The sequence below is a fragment of the Hyla sarda genome, chromosome 3, assembly GCF_029499605.1.
Source record: "Hyla sarda isolate aHylSar1 chromosome 3, aHylSar1.hap1, whole genome shotgun sequence".
NCBI classification, from domain to species: Eukaryota; Metazoa; Chordata; class Amphibia; order Anura; family Hylidae; genus Hyla; species Hyla sarda.
In genome coordinates, this window is record NC_079191.1 from 373075639 (window position 1) to 373101544 (window position 25906).

Sequence of the window (25906 nt, forward strand, 5' to 3'; positions counted from 1 at the left end):
CAGGTTGAAGGTTATTGGGGTAGAGCAGTATTCCCCAACCTGCGGCTCTCCAGCTGTTGCAAAATGACTAGTCCTGGGGCTGTCAGGGCCTTCTGGTACTTGTAGTTCTGCAACAGCTGAAAAGCCTTACGGTATTCCAATAAAAGGAGTCCATCATGACAGACAGACACGCTGCTTTGCATTCATATAGTGCAGTGGACTTTGGTCTTAGGGGGATGATGGGAGTTGTAGTTTTGTAACAGCTGAAGAGCCACAGGTTGGAGAACACTGATGTATTCTGGGCAGCTGGGAAAAGACATTTAAGGCATGCTGGGAATTGTAGTTTTGCAGCAGCCACAGGGCCACAGTGAGGGACATTAGGTAAACCAGATGGACCTTTGTATGTGTCATTTTATAAAAAGGGATCTAGAATGTCTCTATACACATGCTCTCTATTTATATATCATATCTATGTACATATCCTAATAAAGTACATATGCTTTATTTACAGGATGTGCAGATATAGGGGGAGATTTATCAAAACCTGTCCAGAGGAAAAGTTGCCCAGTTGCCCATAGCAACCAATCAGATCGCTGCTTTCATTTTTGAAAAGGCCTCTGAAAAATGAAAGAAGTGATCTGATTGGTTGCTATGGGCAACTGGGCAACTTTTCCTCTGCACAGGTTTTGATAAATCTCCCCATAGTGTATATGCTGTTTCTATGTGTGAATCCTAATATTATATTCTGTATATATATGTGCAGATTCTAATATAGTAAATATGCAGTATATGCAAATACTAGTATGATACGTATGCTGTATCTATATGCGGATTCTAGTCTGGTGTATATGCTGTGTCTACACTAGGGGTGTAAGAAAAAAATCGATTCACTCGATTATCGCAATTTTTCATTTGGCGATACTGTATTGATTCAAAATATTTTTGAATCGATCCTTTTAGGGATGTGGAATTCGTATTTCCCGACGCCCGGGACATGCAGCTCGTGCAAGCATGGTCGGACCTGATAAGCGCGGCAGTGGTCTGGGTGTATGAAGCGGGCTCCCGTCTCGTGCCCGCTCCATACTCTGCAGCCCCCAGCTGTTTTCAGTAGCCGGGGGCCTCCGCTAATAGCCAGCATGTAGCGCTGAGCAGTCTGTATGGAGCAGGCTTCGGACTCCTGCCCGCTCCATACTCTGCAGCCCCCAGCTGTTTTCAGTAGCCGGGGGCCTCCGCTAATAGCCAGCATGTAGCGCTCAGCAGTCTGTATGGAGCAGGCTTCGGACTCCTGCCCGCTCCATACTCTGCAGCCCCCAGCTGTTTTCAGTAGCCGGGGGCCTCCGCTAATAGCCAGCATGTAGCGCTCAGCAGTCTGTATGGAGCAGGCTTCGGACTCCTGCCCGCTCCATACTCTGCAGCCCCCAGCTGTTTTCAGTAGCCGGGGGCCTCCGCTAATAGCCAGCATGTAGCGCTCAGCAGTCTGTATGGAGCAGGCTTCGGACTCCTGCCCGCTCCATACTCTGCAGCTCCCAGCTGTTTTCAGTAGCCGGGGGCCTCCGCTAATAGCCAGCATGTAGCGCTCAGCAGTCTGTATGGAGCAGGCTTCGGACTCCTGCCCGCTTCATACTCTGCAGCCCCCAGCTGTTTTCAGTTGCCGGGGGCCGCCGCTAATAGCCAGCATACAGCGATCACCGCGGCTGGCTATTAACCCTTTAGATCGCCGCTGTCAAAGCTGACAGCGGCATCCAAAGGGACCTGTGAATGCTCCCTGGTGGGCTAGTGGGGTGGATAATAATATAGTATATATGCTGTATCTATGTGCAGATTATGTGCAGATTCTAATATAGTATCTATGCTGTATTTATGTGTGGATCCTAATCTTGTGTATATACTGTATGTATGTGCAGATACTAGAGATGAGCGAACTTACAGTAAATTTGATTCGTCACGAACTTCTCGGCTCGGCAGTTGATGACTTATCCTGCATAAATTAGTTCAGCTTTCAGGTGCTCCCGTGGGCTGGAAAAGGTGGATACAGTCCTAGGAAAGAGTCTCCTAGGACTGTATCCACCTTTTCCAGCCCACGGGAGCACCTGAAAGCTGAACTAATTTATGCAGGATAAGTCAAGTGCCGAGCAGAGAAGTTCGTCACAAATCGAATTTACTGTAAGTTCGCTCATCTCTAGCAGATACTAATATAGTGTATATGCTGTATGTATGTGCAGATACTAATATAGTATATATGCCGTATCTATGTGCAGATAATATAGTATATATCTGTGTTAATCCTAATATAGTGTATATGCTGTATGTATGTGCAGATACTAATATAGTATATATGCCGTATCTATGTGCAGATAATATAGTATATATCTGTGTTAATCCTAATATAGTGTATATGCTGTATGTATGTGCAGATCCTAATATAGTATATGCTGTATGTATGTGCGGATAATAATATAGTACCGTATATGCTGTATGTATGTGCAGATCCTAATATAGTATATGCTGTATGTATGTGCGGATAATAATATAGTGTATGCTGTATGTATGTGCGGATAATAATATAGTATATGTTGTATGTATGTGCGGATAATAATATAGTATATGATATATGTATGTGCGGATAATAATATAGTATATTCTGTATGTATGTGCGGATAATAATATAGTATATGCTGTATGTATGTGCGGATAATAATATAGTATATGCTGTATGTATGTGCGGATAATAATATAGTATATGCTGTATGTATGTGCGGATAATAATATAGTATATGCTGTATGTATGTGCGGATAATAATATAGTATATGATATATGTATGTGCGGATAATAATATAGTATATGATATATGTATGTGCGGATAATAATATAGTATATGATGTATGTATGTGCGGATAATAATATAGTATATGCTGTATGTATGTGCGGATAATAATATAGTATATGATATATGTATGTGCGGATAATAATATAGTATATTCTGTATGTATGTGCGGATAATAATATAGTATATGCTGTATGTATGTGCGGATAATAATATAGTATATTCTGTATGTATGTGCGGATAATAATATAGTATATGCTGTATGTATGTGCGGATAATAATATAGTATATGCTGTATGTATGTGCGGATAATAATATAGTATATGCTGTATGTATGTGCGGATAATAATATAGTATATTCTGTATGTATGTGCGGATAATAATATAGTATATGCTGTATGTATGTGCGGATAATAATATAGTATATTCTGTATGTATGTGCGGATAATAATATAGTATATGCTGTATGTATGTGCGGATAATAATATAGTATATGCTGTATGTATGTGCGGATAATAATATAGTATATGCTGTATGTATGTGCGGATAATAATATAGTATATTCTGTATGTATGTGCGGATAATAATATAGTATATGCTGTATGTATGTGCGGATAATAATATAGTATATTCTGTATGTATGTGCGGATAATAATATAGTATATGCTGTATGTATGTGCGGATAATAATATAGTATATGCTGTATGTATGTGCGGATAATAATATAGTATATGCTGTATGTATGTGCGGATAATAATATAGTATATGCTGTATGTATGTGCGGATAATAATATAGTATATGCTGTATGTATGTGCGGATAATAATATAGTATATGCTGTATGTATGTGCGGATAATAATATAGTATATGCTGTATGTATGTGCGGATAATAATATAGTATATGCTGTATGTATGTGCGGATAATAATATAGTATATGCTGTATGTATGTGCGGATAATAATATAGTATATGCTGTATGTATGTGCGGATAATAATATAGTATATGCTGTATGTATGTGCGGATAATAATATAGTATATGATATATGTATGTGCGGATAATAATATAGTATATGCTGTATGTATGTGCGGATAATAATATAGTATATTCTGTATGTATGTGCGGATAATAATATAGTATATGCTGTATATATGTGCGGATAATAATATAGTATATGCTGTATGTATGTGCGGATAATAATATAGTATATGCTGTATGTATGTGCGGATAATAATATAGTATATGATATATGTATGTGCGGATAATAATATAGTATATGATATATGTATGTGCGGATAATAATATAGTATATGATGTATGTATGTGCGGATAATAATATAGTATATGCTGTATGTATGTGCGGATAATAATATAGTATATGCTGTATGTATGTGCGGATAATAATATAGTGTATATGCTGTATGTATGTGCGGATACGGTAATAATATAGTATATGCTGTATGTATATACGGTAATAATATAGTGTATGATGTATCTATGTGCGGACACTAATAAAACTATTTATACCAGATGGTCATGTATCAATATCTGATGACAGATTTGCCATTTCTTTGAGGATCCCGTTATTATTGTACACAATAAATTGCATTAACTCCTTATTTTCTTTGGGGGATATAATGAGTGACTAAATGAATTACAGTAATGAATGTTCATTCATTATGATCAATTATGTCCAATATGATAGAATTGAATTTGCCATTACTTCTATATGCTGTATAACAATCCACGGTCCGCTCTGAAAAAACATCCCTGCTGGACTGATGATAAAACACCTCGATACGCAACTGAGACCTCGGTGTAGTACTAGGAAGAAAAATAGTCAAATCTTGTGGCTGAATGTCAGGAAAACTTATTCAAAACTGAGTAATTTGAGACATTGGACATCTGAGGTGTAGCATGTAGCCATGATATTCGGGGAGAATTTATTAACAGGTTTAGACTCGCAAAAATGTCTCTGTTGCGCAAAATTTGTGTGACTTTTTCCTAAAATGACTTTGACTTAAAATGACTTTAATACACACTTTTGGTTTTTTACCGTGCAGCGGTTGCTGATGTATGAATTGCGCCTTTTTTTATTTTTTTTATTTGCAAAGCCCTCAATTTGTCGCAAATCTACACTAGACCAAACCTGGCTTACAAAACTTTAAAAGGGATTACCCAGGAAAAAACTTTTTTTTATATATCAACTGGGTCCAGAAAGTTAAACAGATTTGTAAATTACTTCTATTAAAAAATCTTAATCCTTTCAGTACTTATGAGCATCTGAACTTGAGTTGTTCTTTTCTGTCTAAGTGCTCTCTGATGACACGTGTCTTGGGAACCGCCCAGTTTAGAAGAGGTTTGCTATGGGGATTTGCTTCTAAATTGGGCGGTTCCCGAGACGTGTCATCAGAGAGCATTTAGACAGAAAAGAACAATTCAACTTCAGAAGCTCATAAGTACTGAAAGGATTAAGATTTTTTTATAGAAGTAATTTACATATCTGTTTAACTTTCTGGAGCCAGTTGATATATAAAAAAAAGTTTTTGTCCTGGATAACCCCTTTGAAATAAAAAGTCACACATTTTTTGTGCTATGGCGTAAAAAGTGGAGGAATCATACAAAGTGATGTTAACCTAAGTAGAGATGAGCGAACTTACTGTAAATTTGATTCGTCACGAACTTCTCGGCGCGGTAATTGATGACTTATCCTGCATAAATTAGTTCAGCTTTCCGGTTCTCCAGTGGGCTGGAAAAGGTGGATACAGTCCTAGGAGACTCTTTCCTAGGACTGTATCCACCTTTTCCAGCCCTCCGGAGCACCTGAAAGCTGAACTAATTTACGCAGGATAAGTCATCAACTGACGAGCCGAGAAGTTTGTGACGAATCGAATTTACTGTAAGTTCGCTCATCTCTACTAACTGGGGCTCTCCAGCTGTTGCAAAACTACAACTCCCAGCATACCCTGACTTCTGAAGGCATCTATAAAATACCTTAATAACACCATACTATAGAACAGTGTTTCCCAACCAGGGTGCTTCCAGATGTTGCAAAACTACAACTCCCAGCATGCCCGGACAACCTTTGGCTGTCCGGGCATGCTGGGAATTGTAGTTTTGCAACAGCTGGAGGCACCCTGGTTGGGAAACACTGCTATAGAACCTACTAAAAGCTGTCAGTAAACAAATAGGGGGAGATTTATCAAAACCTGTCCAGAGGAAAAGTTGTTGAGTTTCCCATAGCAACCAATCAGATCGCTTCTTTCAAAGGCGTTTTCAAAAATGAAAGAAGCGATCTGATTGGTTGCTATGGGAAACTCAGCAACATTTCCTCTGGACAGGTTTTGATAAATCTCCCCCTATAGTGCATCTTCTGACAGCTGATTGTGAGACCATTTATTGTTATTGTATCTACAGTAATATTTTAGGTCAGGGTATTGCAACAAGACAGCGTAACAACATGGAACATATATTCTTACATAGTGTTTAAAGGGGTACTCCGGTGAAAACCTTTTAAATCAACTGGTGGCAGAAAGTTAAACATATTTGTAAATTACTTCTATTAAAAAATCTTAATCCTTCCCGTACTTATTAGCTGCTGAATACTACAGAGGAAATTCTTTTCTTTTTGGAATGCTCTCTGATTACATCACGACCACAGTTCTCTCTGCTGTCGTTATTATAATAATAACACTTTATTTATTGTTGTCCTTAGTGGAATTTGAACCCAAGTCCCCAGCACTGCAAGGCAGCAGTGCTAACCACTGAGCCACCATGTTGCCCTTAGCATACATCTGCTATGCATGGTTGCTTAAATGGACAGAGATGTCAGCAGAGAGCACTGTGGTCGTGATGTCATCAGTGTTCCAAAAAGAAAGGAATTTCCTCTGTAGCATTCAGCAGCTAATAAGTACTGGAAGGATTAAGATTTTTTAATAGAAGTAATTTACAAATATGTTTAACTTTCTGCCACCAGTTGATTTAAAAGAAGAAAGGTTTTCACCGGAGTACCCCTTAAACAATAAGGTGGCATTCACATGCTGCAGATAATCCACACTAAAATCCACATACAATGCAAGTGAATAGGGTCCTACCTATGCTCTGCCTGGATATGAGAACATTCTGTGGATTTTCACTCGTGCTGCATTTGTTGCGCAAATCTTCCTCCCTTTGGGATCTCACCCGCTGAGTGCGATGGATAAAATACTCAGTAGATTTGAAGATAATGGGGGAGATTTATCAAAACCTGTCCAGAGGAAAAGCTGAACAGTTGCCCATAGCAACCAATCAGATCGCTTCTTTCGTTTTTCACAGGGCCTCTACAAAATGAAAGAAGCGATCTGATTGGTTGCTATGGGCAACTGGTCCGCTTTCCCTTTTGCACAGGTTTTGACAAATCTCCTCCAATGTCTATAGGTAAAACATTTTTATTTTTTTAAAGGAGATGTGTAGTGCTCTGAACTTATCTCCTATCCGAAGGATAGGGGATAAGTTATAGATCGCGGGGGGTCCGAGCGCTGGGGCCCCCCCCGCAATCTCCCATACGGGGCCGCGGCAATGTACAGGAGAGGGGGAGTTCTGTCCCCGCATGACGCGGCAGCCGGCACGACCCCCAATGAATCTCATAAAGTAAATACATGTAGGGGCGTGCCGGCTGCCGCGTCATGCGGGGACGGAACACCCCCTTTCCTGTACACTACCTCGGCCCCTTTCAGGAGATCGCGGGGAGCCCCAACGCTTGGACCCCCCGTGATCTATAACTTATCCCCTATCCTTTGGATAGGAGATAAGTTCAAAGCACTACAGATCTCCTTTAAGTAGGGATCTATTCACACCTACTTGGGGAGATTTATCAAAACCAGGGCAGAGAAAAAGTGGAGCAGTTGCCAATAGCAGATTGCGTCTTTCATTTTTGAAATGGCATCTGAAAAATAAAAGAAGCGTTCTGATTGGTTGCTATGGGCAACTGGTCTATTTTTTCTTGGCACAGGTTTTGATAAATCTCCCCCATTGTTGACTTCTGTGTTACAAAAAACAGGATCCACATGTATCCTGTAGACTGGACAAAAGAAGTGCAGATTTTTGTTTCCTGTACAAATAATAAATTTAACCAGCAAATTTGCATTGTAAACTTAGCCGGCTTTTTCCCTCCCGAAGGCGTGTGACTACATTAGGTCCATGCGCATCAGATTTTTCAGCTGAAAGTCCGGTGTGGATTTTACTGCTAATCTGCATTCCACTATGAAGATGTAAGGTCAGGTTCACACTTGATTTTGCATCCTATTTAAAAGTAAATTTTTTCGGGCAAAACAGGACACAAAAATGGATCCTGTTTTTTTTCTTTTTTCTTATAATACAGAAGGCAATGGCATAAGAATGTAACAAGATCCTATTGTGCCCTGATTTTCCTGATCTTAAAAAAAAAATAATATATATATATATATATATATATATATATATATATATATATATATAATACACTAAGTAGATTTACATGGTGTAAATGGGTCATACTATTCAGATTTTGCTGTGAATTCCCTGTAGTGCAATCTGTGACAGAAATTGACATGCGGCAGATGTGAAAATCTGCAGTTCGTGTCAATTTCCCCAGTACTAATCTTCATCCAGGTACATTGTAGTGTAATGCACTATGTGCAAATCCACAGAGAAGATCCACAGGTTAGGCTATTTTCACACGGCATCATTTTTGCGGTATATCCAGCTAGCCATTCCGTCTGCGGCAGATGCATACATTTCCAAGCAGATTCCACCGAAAGAATCGACATGGCAATCCTTTCTCCATTCTCTATTCTTTCGACATGTGGTGTATGTTGCTGCAGAATAACGTGCTCTCGAATCACCCAAAGTGCAAGAAAAAGTGCAAACGTGTTACACTAAAAAAAAGTGCACAAAACCCCTAGGGGGATGCCGGGAGCATTTGTGGTCCCTTAGTAACTTCGGCGAAAAGGGACATCGAACCTGGAACCTTGCAGGTGCCTTTCGGCCGGAGGGGAAGGGTAAGGTTTGTTAGGGGGCCTCTCTCTTTTTGGAGAAGGGCTTGCCATAGATCGCATCCTTTGTATATGTTGCTGCAGAATCCCATTGAAAATACTGGGAGGCTACTGCAACGGAATTCGCTCAGAAATTCTGCCATGTGAATGAGGCCTTACTCAATCCAGTCACAGTGGACAGTGCCCCCTATAGTTTACTTTAGGCCTTTTTGGAGGTTCTTCAGGTGAAAAGTGTTTCTTCGTGTTCTGATTATACAAAGTAGGAATGCTTTTGTAACCTCTTATATAAATCCACCTGACATGTTTTAGGGTATGTTCACACTGAGGAATTGGAGAGGAATTTCCACGAGTAATTCTGCTCGCTTTTTCCTCTCCAAATCATTCAGCAGTGAAAACCCCCATAGAGTTGTACAGAATTTCCGCCCCTCAGTTCACACTGAGGAATTTCCTCAAGCAGAATTCTGACGAGGAAGTCTGTTCCGCTTGAAGAAAGAACATGTTCTTTCTTTCAGGCGGAATCAGCGTCGTTCTCCCATAGAGATCAATGTTATTTTTTTTTTAGTCAGAAGCATTTCCACGCAGAATTGGCACAGAATTGGCGCGGAATTGGCACGGAATTTTCTGAATAGAAATACTTGATACTCCTCCTCCGCATGAAACCTGCATTTCCGCGTGGAATTCCGTGCGAAATCTCTGTGAGTTCTTGTGGAAAAGTAACAATATTTTGAGGCAGAAAATTTCTGCTTGATTTCCGCTACATACCCTTACAGATATTTCTGCCTTGTCTTAAAATAGTTACGTTTTTTATTATGATGATGTGGATATAAGTACCCTAAGGTTATGTTCACACGTCCGGTATTTCTGTGCGGTATTCCACAGCAGCCGAGTCCCGTTGTATTCAATGGGATTCTACTGCGCTGTGCACACGGCGGAATTTCCACATCCGCAGAATGAACCTTTTCCATTCTTTCTGTGGAATTCCACACGGAATGCAGCGCATTCCCATGCGGTTCTAGCAGTCTGTGGTACGTCCACACAGAGATTTTCCGTGTGGACATTCCGAATGTTTTGAACATAGCCTAGGGTCTATTTACATACACAGTATCCTGTGTATTTGATGCTGCATATTTAAAGCTGTGTTTACTCATTTACTTTACACTGAAATCTGCAGCATCAAATATACACAGGATACTGTACGCGTGAATGCATCCTAAATGTACAGGACTGATAATGTATAGGAATTTGGTCATCTATATTTCTTAAGTTTAAAAGGTTTATACAAATATTTATAAATATATAGTATAGTATTTAGGAATGACAATTTCTGTGCACCTCCCTAAACTACCTTATGTCGCAACTCCCATTGTTCACTACTAGAACCATGACTTTCACAAGGCTGGGTCATATGATCACAAATCAGTGAATAGTTGTAGGCAGCCAGGGCCCTATGTGGGTTTATCAAGAAGCCAAATAAAAGAGTACAAATAAGCAAATACAAGTTTGCAATACTGTATTCCAGAGAACTCCACTGCCCTCTCATCACATTCTTACATTACATACTGTAACTTCATTGACATAGCTTACAATCCTTGCACAGTACATATTCCTGATCTTTGCCAACTACCAGGGCTCAAGTCCTGCAGGAACGCGCAGGAACTGAGTTCCTGCACTTTTTCACAGTAGGAACACTGTTCCCATTAGCAGGAGTTCTGCAGGACCAGCTTTTGAGTGGAAATCTTGGGTGAGTTCCTGCACTTTGTTTTCCTAGGACTTGATCCCTGCCGACTACTGTGTCAATCTTTTAGCTATTTACCTATGATGTACTGTTGTTCTGTTGTAACTTCAGTTACAAGAATTGTCACTATATTGTTAAACATACCTAAGGAGGTATTTTTATTTAATACTTTGTGGTGCATTGAAAAAGCAGTTATACTTACCTTTCCCAATCCCCCGTCTCTGACTGATGCTGCTGTTCTATTCATCCTGGTTCTTGTGACGGCAAAACTGAACCACTCAGACAATCATTTGGCTGATTTAGCATATCCTGCCCAAATAAAATGTCACCACAGAATCCAGGAAGAAGCAGAGAGCAGCATGGAGTGGGCGGCATCAGTATAGCATTGTGGGGAATCGCTGCAGGTGAGTATAGTTGTTTGTTTTATTTTTGCCGCATACTGAGGCATTAGATAAAAATACAAGTTTATAGAAATAAATTGGATCAGCTCACTCACTGTTATTAGAGTCCAAACGTCCAGCACAACCTCTCCTCGTGGAAGCCCGAAAAACAAAGCACTGAGGCTGGGTCCCCAGGTGTACTGATTGCAGACAAAGAAACAGGGTTTCCGGCTCCCGACTTAGAGTAAAAAATGTTCAAGCTTTATTCCATATCAGATTAAAATCCAAAATATAGCATAAGAACGAAAAAAGGGATAAAAAGAACACTCACGAAGTGAGTGTTCTTTTTATCCCTTTTTTCATTCTTATGCTATATTTTGGATTTTAATCTGATATGGAATAAAGCTTGAACATTTTTTACTCTAAGTCGGGAGCCGGAAACCCTGTTTCTTTGTCTGCAATCAGATAAAAATACCAAATAAAATACTAAATAGAAAAATTAGCAACTTTGCATATAGTCCTTGTTTGTAAATTGTGATCATGGTGGCACATAGCTCTGCAGAGAAGCTGTAGACTGGAAATGGAAGGACATTTGTACAGTAAGACTGTTTGCCGTGTTACTTTATATTATATTTTATATTAGGTCAGGTGTACTGGAGGAAAAAAAGAAATATTTGCTCTAAAGGTGTACACAGCTTTTAATAAGAAAAAAATGTGAGTGAATTTTAATTTCTTATACTATATTTGCTATAATTACACCATATTTCGGGATATTTGGACATATATATTAATTCCGTCTGCTAGGGTGCCTCAGTCTTTATTACATCACAGCAGTCAATGGGCATGTTGAATTTCAATGTCCAATCCTTTCCATCAGTAGAGAGATAAGACAGCGTCAGAAGTGTGTGGCTGCAGCTTACCCCCCTCCCGATCACTGAGAACACAAACACATGAGGATGGGACAAATAGCTGTAGGTCAAAAGAGCATTGGGCTGACAACTATTTCATATGTATGACTACATACCAAGGGCAGACACTTCCTATAAGAATGGTATTGTGGATTAGTCCAGTTGTATTTATTAGTCCAGTCATTTATAGTTGGCACACATTTATGTATGATAGGCATGTCCATGCCACATACTTGGCACAAAAATAATAAAGATTGGTGTGTGCACAGCTTTACCACAGCTGTAACAACAGTCCAAAGTCTGGCAGACTATACGCCTGGCAGTTCATATCATTACAGTCTGTAAAACTGGCATCACTACCACCACAGTCCTTTCCATGTGCAGATATACCAATGCAGTCCATAACACAAGCATCCATAACACTACAGTCTGTAACACTGACAGGTCATACCACTACCATCCATACTAGTGACAGTGCATACCACAACAGACTGTAACACTGACAGGTCATACCACTACCATCCATACTAGTGACAGTGCATACACTACAGACTGTAACACTGACAGGTCATATCACTACCATCCATACTAGTGACAGTGCATACCACTACAGACTGTAACACTGACATCCATACTAGTGACAGTGCATACCACTACAGACTGTAACACTGACATCCATACTAGTGACAGTGCATACCACTACAGACTGTAACACTGACATCCATACTAGTGACAGTGCATACCACAACAGACTGTAACACTGACATCCATACTAGTGACAGTGCATACCACTACAGACTGTAACACTGACATCCATACTAGTGACAGTGCATACCACTACAAACTGTAACACTGACATCCATACTAGTGACAGTGCATACACTACAGACTGTAACACTGACATCCATACTAGTGACTGTTACGCCTAGCGCTCCGGGTCCCCGCTCCTCCCCGGAGCGCTCACGGCGTCTTTCTCCCTGCAGCTCCCCGGTCAGTCCCGCTGACCGGGAGCGCTGCACTGTCATGGCCGTTGGGGATGCGATTCGCACAGCGGGACGCGCCCGCTCGCGAATCGCATCCCAGGTCACTTACCCGTTCCCGTCCCCTGCTGTCATGTGCTGGCGCGCGCGGCTCCGCTCTCTAGGGCGCGCGCGCGCCAGCTCCCTGAGACTTAAAGGGCCAGTGCACCAATGATTGGTGCCTGGCCCAATTAGCTTAATTGGCTTCCACCTGGTCCCTGACTATATCTAACCTCCTCCCATGCACTCCCTTGCCGGATCTTGTTGCCATTGTGCCAGTGAAAGCGTTTCCTTGTGTGTTCCTAGCCTGTGTTCCAGACCTCCTGCCGTTGCCCCCGACTACGATCCTTGCTGCCTGCCCTGACCTTCTGCTACGTCCGACCTTGCTTCTGTCTACTCCCTTGTACCGCGCCTATCTTCAGCAGTCAGAGAGGTTGAGCCGTTGCTAGTGGATACGACCTGGTCACTACCGCCGCAGCAAGACCATCCCGCTTTGCGGCGGGCTCTGGTGAAAACCAGTAGTGACTTAGAACCGATCCACTAGCACGGTCCACGCCAATCCCTCTCTGGCACAGAGGATCCACTACCTGCCAGCCGGCATCGTGACAGTAGATCCGGCCATGGATCCCGCTGAGGTCCCTCTGCCTTATATCTCTGATATCACCACGGTGGTCGCCCAGCAATCCCGACAGATCGCCCATCTAACCCACCAGCTGTCGGAAATGTCCACCATTGTGCACCAACTTCAGTCGCAACTTCAGCAGCAATCATCTCCTCCGCCAGCTCCTGCACCCCTTCCGCAGCGAGTGGCCACTCCTAGCCTCCGCCTGTCCTTGCCGGACAAATTTAATGGGGACTCTAAGTTTTGCCGTGGCTTCCTTTCGCAATGTTCCCTGCACATGGAGATGATGTCGGACCAGTTTCCTACTGAAAGGTCTAAGGTGGCTTTCGTAGTCAGCCTTCTGTCTGGAAAAGCCCTGTCATGGGCCACACCGCTCTGGGACCGCAATGACCCCGTCACTGCCTCTGTACACTCCTTCTTCTCAGGAATTCGAAGTGTCTTTGAGGAACCTGCCCGAGCCTCTTCTGCTGAAACTGCCCTGCTGAACCTGGTCCAGGGTAATTCTTCCGTTGGCGAGTACGCCATACAATTCCGTACTCTTGCTTCTGAACTATCCTGGAATAATGAGGCCCTCTGCGCGACCTTTAAAAAAGGCCTATCCAGCAACATTAAAGATGTTCTGGCCGCACGAGAAACTCCTGCTAACCTGCATGAACTCATTCATCTAGCCACTCGCATTGACATGCGTTTTTCTGAGAGACATCAAGAGCTCCGCCAGGAAAAAGACTTAGATCTCTGGACACCTCTCCCACAGTCTCCACTGCAATCTGTGCCTAGGCCTCCCGCCGAGGAAGCCATGCAAGTGGATCGGTCTCGCCTGACCCTGGAAGAGAGGAATCGCCGTAAGGAAGAGAATCTTTGTCTGTACTGTGCCAGTACCGAACATTTTTTGGTGGATTGCCCTATCCGTCCTCCACGTCTGGGAAACGCACGCTCGCACCCAGCTCTCGTGGGTGTGGCGTCTCTTGATGCTAAGTCGGCTTCTCCACGTCTCACGGTGCCTGTACGGATTTCTACTTCAGCCAGCTCTTCCCTCTCAGCCGTGGCCTGCCTGGACTCTGGTGCTTCTGGGAATTTTATTCGGGAGTCCTTGGTGAATAAATTCCGCATTCCGGTGACCCGTCTTGTCAAGCCACTCCACATTTCCGCGGTCAACGGAGCCAGGTTGGATTGCACCGTGCGTTACCGCACGGAGCCCCTCCTAATGTGCATCGGACCTCATCACGAGAAAATTGAATTTTTGGTCCTTCCCAATTGCACTTCCGAAATTCTCCTTGGACTACCCTGGCTTCTACACCATTCCCCAACCCTGGACTGGTCCACTGGGGAGATCAAGAGTTGGGGTCCCTCTTGTTCCAAGGACTGCCTTAAACCAGTTCCCAGTACTCCCTGCCGTGACCCTGTGGTTCCTCCTGTATCCGGTCCCCCTAAGGTCGTTAGGGACTCTGCCTGCCACAGAAAATGCCTCTCCCCCCCTCCCAGTCCCTTCAGGCAAGCCTCTGTGTCCCCTCATGGCTCCCGTCCTTGTGTCTCCCTGCCCCGTGCCAAGCTTCACCCTCTGCCCTCCCTCCCCATTCCTACTCCTGCTGTACTGCCTGCCATTGAGGAAACCATCCATTCCTTCCCGGTGTCCTCATCCCAGGGGAGGCAGTCACCGGACAAAAAAAAGGGGAGACCTAAGGGGGGGGGTACTGTTACGCCTAGCGCTCCGGGTCCCCGCTCCTCCCCGGAGCGCTCACGGCGTCTTTCTCCCTGCAGCTCCCCGGTCAGTCCCGCTGACCGGGAGCGCTGCACTGTCATGGCCGTTGGGGATGCGATTCGCACAGCGGGACGCGCCCGCTCGCGAATCGCATCCCAGGTCACTTACCCGTTCCCGTCCCCTGCTGTCATGTGCTGGCGCGCGCGGCTCCGCTCTCTAGGGCGCGCGCGCGCGCCAGCTCCCTGAGACTTAAAGGGCCAGTGCACCAATGATTGGTGCCTGGCCCAATTAGCTTAATTGGCTTCCACCTGGTCCCTGACTATATCTAACCTCCTCCAATGCACTCCCTTGCCGGATCTTGTTGCCATTGTGCCAGTGAAAGCGTTTCCTTGTGTGTTCCTAGCCTGTGTTCCAGACCTCCTGCCGTTGCCCCCGACTACGATCCTTGCTGCCTGCCCTGACCTTCTGCTACGTCCGACCTTGCTTCTGTCTACTCCCTTGTACCGCGCCTATCTTCAGCAGTCAGAGAGGTTGAGCCGTTGCTAGTGGATACGACCTGGTCACTACCGCCGCAGCAAGACCATCCCGCTTTGCGGCGGGCTCTGGTGAAAACCAGTAGTGACTTAGAACCGATCCACTAGCACGGTCCACGCCAATCCCTCTCTGGCACAGAGGATCCACTACCTGCCAGCCGGCATCGTGACAGTGACAGTGCATACACTACAGACTGTAACACTGACATCCATACTAGTGACAGTGCATACCACAACAGACTGTAACACTGACATCCATACTAGTGACAGTGCATACACTACAGACTGTAACACTGACATCCATACTAGTGACAGTGCATACCACTACAGACTGTAACACTGACATCCATACTAGTGACAGTGCATACCACTACAGACTGTAACACTGACAGCCATACTAGTGACAGTGCATACCACAACAGACTGTAACACTGACAGCCATACTAGTGACAGTGCATACCACTACAGACTGTAACACTGACATCCATACTAGTGACAGTGCATACCACAACAGACTGTAACAATGACATCCATACTAGTGACAGTGCATACCACTACAGACTGTAACACTGACATCCATACTAGTGACAGTGCATACCACAACAGACTGTAACAATGACATCCATACTAGTGACAGTGCATACCACTACAGACTGTAACACTGACATCCATACTAGTGACAGTGCATACCACTACAGACTGTAACACTACCATCCATACTAGTGACAGTGCATACCACTACAGACTGTAACACTACCATCCATACTAGTGACAGTGGATACTACTACAGACTGTAACACTGACATCCATACTAGTGACAGTGCATACCACTACAGACTGTGACACTGACATCTATACTAGTGACAGTGCATACCACTACAGACTGTAACAATGACATCCATACTAGTGACAGTGCATACACTACAGACTGTAACACTGACATCCATACTAGTGACAGTGCATACCACAACAGACTGTAACACTGACAGGTCATACCACTACCATCCATACTAGTGACAGTGCATACCACTACAGACTGTAACACTGACAGGTCATACCACTACCATCCATACTAGTGACAGTGCATACCACTACAGACTGTAACACTGACATCCATACTAGTGACAGTGCATACCACGACAGACTGTAACAATGACATCCATACTAGTGACAGTGCATACCACTACAGACTGTAACCATGACATCCATACTAGTGACAGTGCATACCACTACAGACTGTAACACTACCATCCATACTAGTGACAGTGCATACCACTACAGACTGTAACACTACCATCCATACTAGTGACAGTGCATACCACTACAGACTGTAACAATGAGACTTCATAACTATAAAGTCCATATCACTGAGAGTTCATGCCATTACAGCCCCTAACATTGACATTTCATATCACTATAGTCCCTATCACTGATTCATCATATCACTACAGTCCATGTCACATCACTACAGTCCATATCACATCACTACAGTCCATATCACATCACTACAGTCCATATCACATTACTACAGTCCATATCACATTACTACAGCCCATATCACATCACTACAGCCCACATCACATCACTACAGCCCACATCACATCACTACAGCCCATATCACATCACTACAGTCCATATCACATCACTACAGTCCATATCACATCACTACAGTCCATACCACATCACTACAGCCCATACCACATCACTACAGCCCATACCACATCACTACAGTCCATATCACATCACTACAGTCCATATCACATCACTACAGTCCATATCACATCACTACAGTCCATATCACATCACTACAGTCCATACCACATTACTACAGCCCATACCACATTACTACAGCCCATACCACATCACTACAGCCCATACCACATCACTACAGCCCATACCACATCACTACAGCCCATACCACATCACTACAGCCCATACCACATCACTACAGCCCATACCACATCACTACAGCCCATACCACATCACTACAGCCCATACCACATCACTACAGCCCATACCACATCACTACAGTCCATACCACATCACTACAGTCCATACCACATCACTACAGCCCACACCACATTACTACAGTCCATACCACATCACTACAGTCCATACCACATCACTACAGCCCATACCACATCACTACAGTCCATACCACATCACTACAGCCCATACCACATCACTACAGTCCATACCACATCACTACAGCCCATACCACATCACTACAGTCCATACCACATCACTACAGTCCATACCACATCACTACAGCCCATACCACATCACTACAGCCCACATCACATCACTAAAGTCCACATCACATCACTACAGCCCACATCACATCACGACAGCCCACATCACATCACTACAGCCCACACCACATCACTACAGCCCATACCACATCACTACAGCCCATACCACATCACTACAGCCCATACCACATCACTACAGCCCATACCACATCACTACAGCCCATACCACATCACTACAGCCCATACCACATCACTACAGCCCATACCACATCACTACAGCCCATACCACAGCACTACAGCCCATATCACATCACTACAGTCCACACCACATCACTACAGCCCACACCACATCACTACAGCCCATAACACATCACTACAGCCCATACCACATCACTACAGTCCATACCACATCACTACAGTCCATACCACATCACTACAGTCCATACCACATCACTACAGTCCATACCACATCACTACAGTCCATACCACATCACTACAGTCCACACCACATCACTACAGCCCATAACACATCACTACAGCCCATACCACATCACTACAGCCCATACCACATCACTACAGCCCATACCACATCACTACAGTCCATACCACATCACTACAGTCCATACCACATCACTACAGCCCATACCCCATCACTACAGCCCATACCCCATCACTACAGCCCATACCCCATCACTACAGCCCATACCCCATCACTACAGCCCATATCCCATCACTACAGCCCATATCCCATCACTACAGCCCATATCCCATCACTACAGCCCATATCCCATCACTACAGCCCATATCCCATCACTACAGCCCATATCCCATCACTACAGCCCATACCACATCACTACAGCCCATACCACATCACTACAGCCCATACCACATCACTACAGTCCACATCACATCACTACAGTCCACATCACATCACTACAGTCCACACCACATCACTACAGTCCACATCACATCACTACAGTCCACATCACATCACTACAGTCCACACCACATCACTACAGTCCATACCACATCACTACAGCCCATACCACATCACTACAGCCCATACCACATCACTACAGCCCATACCACATCACTACAGCCCATACCACATCACTACAGCCCATACCACATCACTACAGCCCATACCACATCACTACAGCCCATACCACATCACTACAGCCCATACCACATCACTACAGCCCATACCACATCACTACAGCCCATACCACATCACTACAGCCCATACCACATCACTACAGTCCATACCACATCACTACAGCCCATACCACATCACTACAGCCCATACCACATCACTACAGTCCATACCACTACAGTCCATATTACTTAATTAATATCACTGACAGTTCTTCTCACTATAGCAATGACAGTCCATAGCACTGACAGCCCACATGTTTGCCTCTGTGTTCTTTTTTCGAGACTTGCGTTTTGTTTTTTAATGTTTATGTTTCATTGAACCAGATCCTAAAATAGTGCAATAGCAATTCCAATGTGTTTTTCATTTCTACTATTTGTTTGCCTTAACTTTGTATCACATTGTTTTCAGGCAGTTTGCTAGTTGCATACATATGGCAGAGGTCTGCTGGGAATTCTGAAATGTTGGAGGTCTGAACCTTCTAGTTACAACGCATAACATAGCTGAATAATGTTTTTTTGCACAGTTGTTGTCTTTACAAGGCACGCAATCCATTGGCTGTAGCTGTAATTTATAGGATTCCAGGTGACTGGCAGTATTACCCAGCAGCAGGGTAACAGATTTGAGGAGGACCAGGGGTAACCTTTACATGTACTTAGTATGATAATTCCCTGTCTGGCCTTAGGCCTCATGCACATGACTGAGTGCATTTCACTATGAAACATGGAACTGAATTATGCACCATTTCAAGCCCACGTGGTTTTAAGTGAACTTTAGTAACAGACACCGATTTTTCCCTAAGAAGAAATCAGTGCTTCTAGAGAGGACCTGATGTTGTATACAACATTGCACATCATAGTTTTACCCAATCAGTGCACGGCCTATTGAAATACAGTAATGGTGTATTTGGGATCAATCTAGTGTGTATCTGTAATACAGTACAGATATTCTATTGTAGACAGGGAACAGTGTGAGTTCAATCTTCATATAGTCCTTTGAAATATGTTGATGTTATATTTATGATGGGATATACATCAGTAAAGACAGGACCTTGAATTGGGACCTATACTACCTTCAGTATCTACTGTGTCTCTACCACCTCCCCTCCCTACCTAGGCTAGTCCTTCTATCTAACCATTAGTAGTCAAAAAATTTATGTGCCCTTTATACGCAGTCCACTTTTGTGATCCTCCACTTTTCAGGAATCAGGAGTTCCTAATTGGTGTTCCTACTCACCAGGTATTTTTTAGCCACACAGCGTCCTTTATAACTCCCTCTCCTATATGTGGCTGCCATTCGGTGGTGGTGATGGGGGGGGGGGGGGGTCATGTGTCTGAAATTGGGACTGTCACCAACCTTAATCTATCCCTGGTTATAGGGGTTTTCCAATTTGTAGTATTGAAAATGCCTGACTGATAAGTATAGGCCATACGTCCTGGAGCCCAACATATCTGGTGACCAAGGGCCCCGGACTCCACTTTGTACATACAAATACAGCTGCATTCTCTTCAATGGAGAGTCCATCACTAGTGAAATCTGTGGGATTTATGGAATAGTTTTACCTGTGTAAAACTATTCCATAAATTCCATAGGACTAGTTTTGCCTGTGTGGCCATTTCTTTATTGAAGCAGATGCAAATGGGACCCCCGCCTATCAAGTAATTTCTAGTCCTGGTCATATTCTAATGTTTACTTGAAAAATAAATGCATAAGATGCATGAATACTTTAACATGAGATAAAATAAAATACTATACAGCCCATGGTGTCGATTTCTAGTTCACAAAATACATTATTTTGACGGTGTAGTAATGGACTGTTCACAATAAAGACCTGAACAAAAGTGACCATTTTACACGAAACGTTTATCATTCAGACACAGACGGATAAAAACAAATAATCACCCGGTGTAAATGAGCCGACTGATCAGCGATGACAGGCCTTTCCGAGTCTTTTTAATCTATGTTTGTGCTTTTTATTCATGCAGTTATATCAGTTTGGTTTTCCTCTGGTTATTGGTTGCATATATCCTTCTATGTGCTTATCAGCCACATATTTGTTGCAGCCATCAATGTTTGCGTTCTTCCTTTATGTTTTGGTTGTGTTTATCCATATACTTGTATCAGTTATAAATGTATATGATTTTCCTTTGTGATTTGGTGTTTTTTATGCATGTTTGTGCTTTTCATCCATGTATTTGTATAAGTATTGCATGTATGTGATCTTCCTCCATGTATTGGTAGTAAATATGAACAAGTTAATTAAGCAAAAAAAAAAAAAAAATCTGAATTCGGTACAATTGCCACAAAAAAAAAAAAATCTAAATAATGTTTTGTGATTCCTTTCGTCACGCCCCCCCCCCCCCCTCATATACATGAACGGAGAGGGCATGATGTGACACCACTAGGGGGCGTGGCCTTGACATCATCTACCCGTCTCGGAGGCAGCACCAGGCACAGAATGCCGGGGGGCTGCACCGAGATCGCGGGGGTCCCCAGCGGCGGGACCCCTGCAATCATACATCTTATCCCCTATCTTTTGGATAGGAGGTAAGATGTTTAAAGCTGGAATACCCCTTTAACACTCACTATATTCACTGGGATGGGCACTCTGCACCTGGCCCATTTAGGGCCCAATTACATGGGGCATTATCTGCCAAATAAGCCCATATGACCCTGTGTAATAGGGCTAGCGATCGATCAGCTGATGCTCGTCAGCTGATCAAGTTTTTTTCAGCCTTCAAAAAATGTTTTGATTATGCAAATTATGGTAAAACTTTGCTATATCCCTTTGATTTCGTAAAACACAATTGAGACAGTGCCACTAAATAAACACCACGTGTGAACACAGCCTTACTTATTGTCATTTGGCCTTACTCAGTATACCGTACAGGAGAAGGGACTTCGGCCTATGGCCCCGTTCACACTACGAAATTCCGCGGGCAGAATTCCGCAGTGTGAACTTTAACATTAGTGTGGACGGGTCTCCGCGAGACCCGTTCACACTGCGGAATTTCAGGGGCGGACATTTCCGCTGCTGAAAATGTTCCGCGCAGAGAAAGAACATGTTCATTCATTCTTTGCGCGGAGTCTGCGAGCGGACCATAGCCGTCAATGGTGACGGTTCAGTGCCCTGCGGCCCTAGCGCCGAAGCACCTTTTGGTGGCGGCCACCAGGCGGAATCTCCGCTCGCGGAATTCAGCCGCGAGAATTCTGTAGTGTGAACGGGGCCTATGACTGGAAGCCCTGCTTCTGTACATAGTGGGAAACCAGGTCACACTGGCTGAATGGGAGCCAATATGAACCTTGGGAGATTTGCTTGCTTCTGGGTAGCATTTATATGTCTGTGCTTTCGTCCATTCATTTATAGTAGTCATACATGTACATGTGCTTTCTTCATATACTGGTAGTATTCATCCTTATATTTGTTTTACATGTACATATTGGTAGTATCATCTTTTTATCGTTTATTTCTATATATGGTCACCTGATCTAGAATATTTTATAATGTGGTGCTATCAATTGTGGAACTTAAGTGTATTTGCTTTTCAGCCATGTGGATGTAGCATTTGTCTGTGTATTTGCTCTTCCTCCATTTATTGATGGTACTCATTAATATGTTTGCTTTTCATCCACATATTTGTAGTAGACATACATATCATTTTTTATTATTCTGTACGACAGAATTCATTAAGCAGATGGAGCTACGTGTTTGGCATACAGAATGTTTTGTATATTTGCATTGTGTATAGTTACATTCAGTTAAGTAACAAAAGTTAAAAAAAAAATAGAAAAAAAGTTTTTTTTAGGCTGGGTTTACTGATTTCGGTGCAAGTTCCTAGCCAAACATAGGAGTAAAAAAGTATTAGGCTTAGTTTCCATTTCTTTCTTTTTTTTTTTTTTTGCGAAAACATCCAAGCACTACTAGTGGGATTTTTGGAGCGAAAAAGTGGCCAGTTGTTGGCTGAAAGTCAATAGGAATTGGTGAAATGACATTAATGGGAAATGATCTGTACTGAACAGAAAGTCTCAGCATAGTTTTAGGCCTAGTGGCCAGAATGAAAATTAAAAGATTTTTTGATTATTATAAAATATAGATAGAAAAATTAGAAAATGAGAAAAAACATTACCAACATTTTTTTGAAAATATAAAACATAAAAGTTTGATTTAAAGAGTACCTGTCACCAAATAAAACTCTTAATCTAGTGTTCCTTATGTAATTAGCAGACACTTTCCCATTCACTTGCTTTTAAAATTATCAACATAAATATGTTTAAAATTTAATTTAATAAAAACGGCCACTAGGTGGCTCTGTTCTGTTCCCTGCTGCAATTGTTACAGTGAGTTTGGTCTCTTCCTGTCCTGGCAGGAGACCAAACTCAGGAAGTGTTTTTCTGCACTGAGCTTGATTGACAGCTGCAAAAAGCCTCACTAAAAGCTGCACAGAGCCTCATTGAAAGCTGCAAAGAGCCTCACAAAAAGCTACACAGAGCCTCAATGAAACATGCACAGAGCCTGAGGTCTTCTATTTATCCCAGCACTACAACCATGTGAGGGCGGAAGTTGTCCCCCAGCAGGCTTCAGTGATGTCATGCCTTCTGGGAAACGCCCACTTTCTCCTGCAGGGAGATTGCACTATGTAAGCAAGAATAAAGGTAAGATACTCAGCTTTTTAAAGCTCTGAATTTTTTTTAGGGTGAGAGGGGTGTTAGGAGTAGTTTAGGTGCATAGCCCAAGTTAGTTTAGAAAAGTTTATTTGATGACAGGTACTTTTAAACAATAGTTCATTCAATATCTCTGTAATGACTCGACCGAGTATTGCCTGAAGGGTTAAACCTTTCTAGGCTCTGGCTAAGCTTGTGGTTTCTGTGGCGATGCCCTAGCCAATCTAGAGTTTTGGGCACCTGGCCAATGCTGTGTCCTCTCTTAGGTCCACCCCTGCAGCTTGGCTATTTAAATGGGCACTTTCAGATCTAAAAACTTTTTAAATGTGGTTACAGATGAAAATGAAAGACATTTTGTAATATGCTTGTTTAAAAATCTGTAATATTTATTAAAGACAATGGCTCCTGAAAATCCCACCACTAGGGGTTCTCTTACCTACTGAGACTCTAACCAATCCTGAAGCAGCATAAGGCTTGTCCATGAGTCATAGACAAGAGATGAATCATAGACAAGGCATGAGCAGACACAGCAGTGCTGAACCATCGTTTTTTATACTTGAATGTAAATTTTTGGCATTTGACAGATCTCTGAGGTCTACTAGGAAAATATCCAACTATGTCCAACACTGTGTAACGTTGGAACAACATAACCCTAACACTAAATTATAATAAGGGTCAGGTTCCATAATCCTAACCCTAATTTAGGTTGGGATTTAGGACTGTTGGCAAACCCTAACCTTCAGGTTCCATAAATAGTGACGGATATTATGAGCGATTTCCCTGAAATAATTTAGATTTGCCGAAATATGAATTTTACGGGAAATTCTGGTCAAATTTGATTTCATTGCGAATCCATTCTCTCTACTCCACTTATAATATTATGTTGCATGCACAGTCCCGCAACAGGATCTGCAGGCAGCTTTACAATCCTGTTTACCACAAGCCATGGTTTTTTAAGGACGTCTATTTTAGTAACAGCAAGTACAATACAGTGTAAACTAGATGAGTGAGCGCTTTCTCTGGAGGACTTGGCTTCCTCACTGTTTATATATTTGAGACTCACTTTTATTCTGGCAGGTGCTACCTTACATGTCATCACTGGGACAGGCTGCGCAAATTGTCGAAAAAAGTAGATGGTGATGGGGTCAAGGCAGAGGCTACTCAGCAACAATCGATTGCCTATGAGATGAGTCTGTTTACTAGTGTTTCTAGTATATGTAAGGCCATGTTTACGCCTTGGAATTTCCATGCCGGATTCTGCATTGGAATTTGGCACAGAGATCCATTGAATTCAACGGGATACTGCTTCACTGTGCACACCGCGGAATTTCCGTACCAGATGTTTCCAGTGCGGAAGTTCAGACATGTTCATTATTTCTGCAGACTCTGCACGGAATGCATAGCCGTCTATGGGACAGCGCATTCCCATGTGGTCCTAGCACCGGCAGGTTTATACCGGCGCTTGCAGTTTGTGGAATGTCCACACGGAGATTCTCTGTGCGTACATTCCATAGTGTAAACATGGCCATATAGTGAGGTCAGGGATGAAAACTAAAGGGGTAAGGTGGAAAAAAGAGATTTGCCTTGTTTAGTCACCACCTTACCACAAAAACATTTTTTATATATCAAAGATTTGTAAATGACTTCTATTAAAAAATCTTTCTGCTGAAGTTGAGTTGTTCTTTTCTGTCTAAGTGCTCTCTGATGACATGTGTCTCGGGAACCACCCAGTTTAGAAGCAAATCCCCATAGCAAACCTCTTCTACTCTGTGCAGTTCCCGAGACAAGCAGAGATGTCAGCAGAGAGCACTGTTGCCAGACAGAAAACAAGTCAACTTCAGCAGCAGATAATTATTGAAAGGATTAAGATTTTTTAATAGAAGTAATTTACAAATCTGTTTAACTTTCTGGAGCCAGTTGATATATATAAAAAGTTTCTTCCTGGAATACCCCTTTTAAATAGTGACAATATAGTGGTCAGTTACTACAGGTGGTCTGCAGAATATTATCATGCTGCAGACTATACTTCAATACGGTCACACTCACAGTGCACAACAGTTAGAGCAGCAAACTTTGGTCCTCCAGATGTTGCAAAACTTCAACTCCCAGCATGCCCGGGCATGCTGGGA

At 42.9% G+C, this 25906-nt stretch overlaps 1 protein-coding gene across 2 annotated transcripts in view; it reads left to right on the plus strand.

Moving 5' to 3' along the window:
- Positions 1-25906, plus strand: part of PLCB1 (phospholipase C beta 1) — a 750135-nt gene that overhangs the window by 2780 nt on the left and 721449 nt on the right. Inside the window, exon 1 of one of the 2 annotated variants that reach the window (XM_056567842.1) lies at positions 6172-6189. The exons of the other annotated variant lie outside the window; for it this stretch is intronic. The gene's annotated coding sequence lies outside the window, so the exon portion shown is untranslated. Of the gene's footprint in view, positions 1-6171; positions 6190-25906 lie in introns of those variants that run through there. 2 annotated transcript variants of the gene reach the window in all.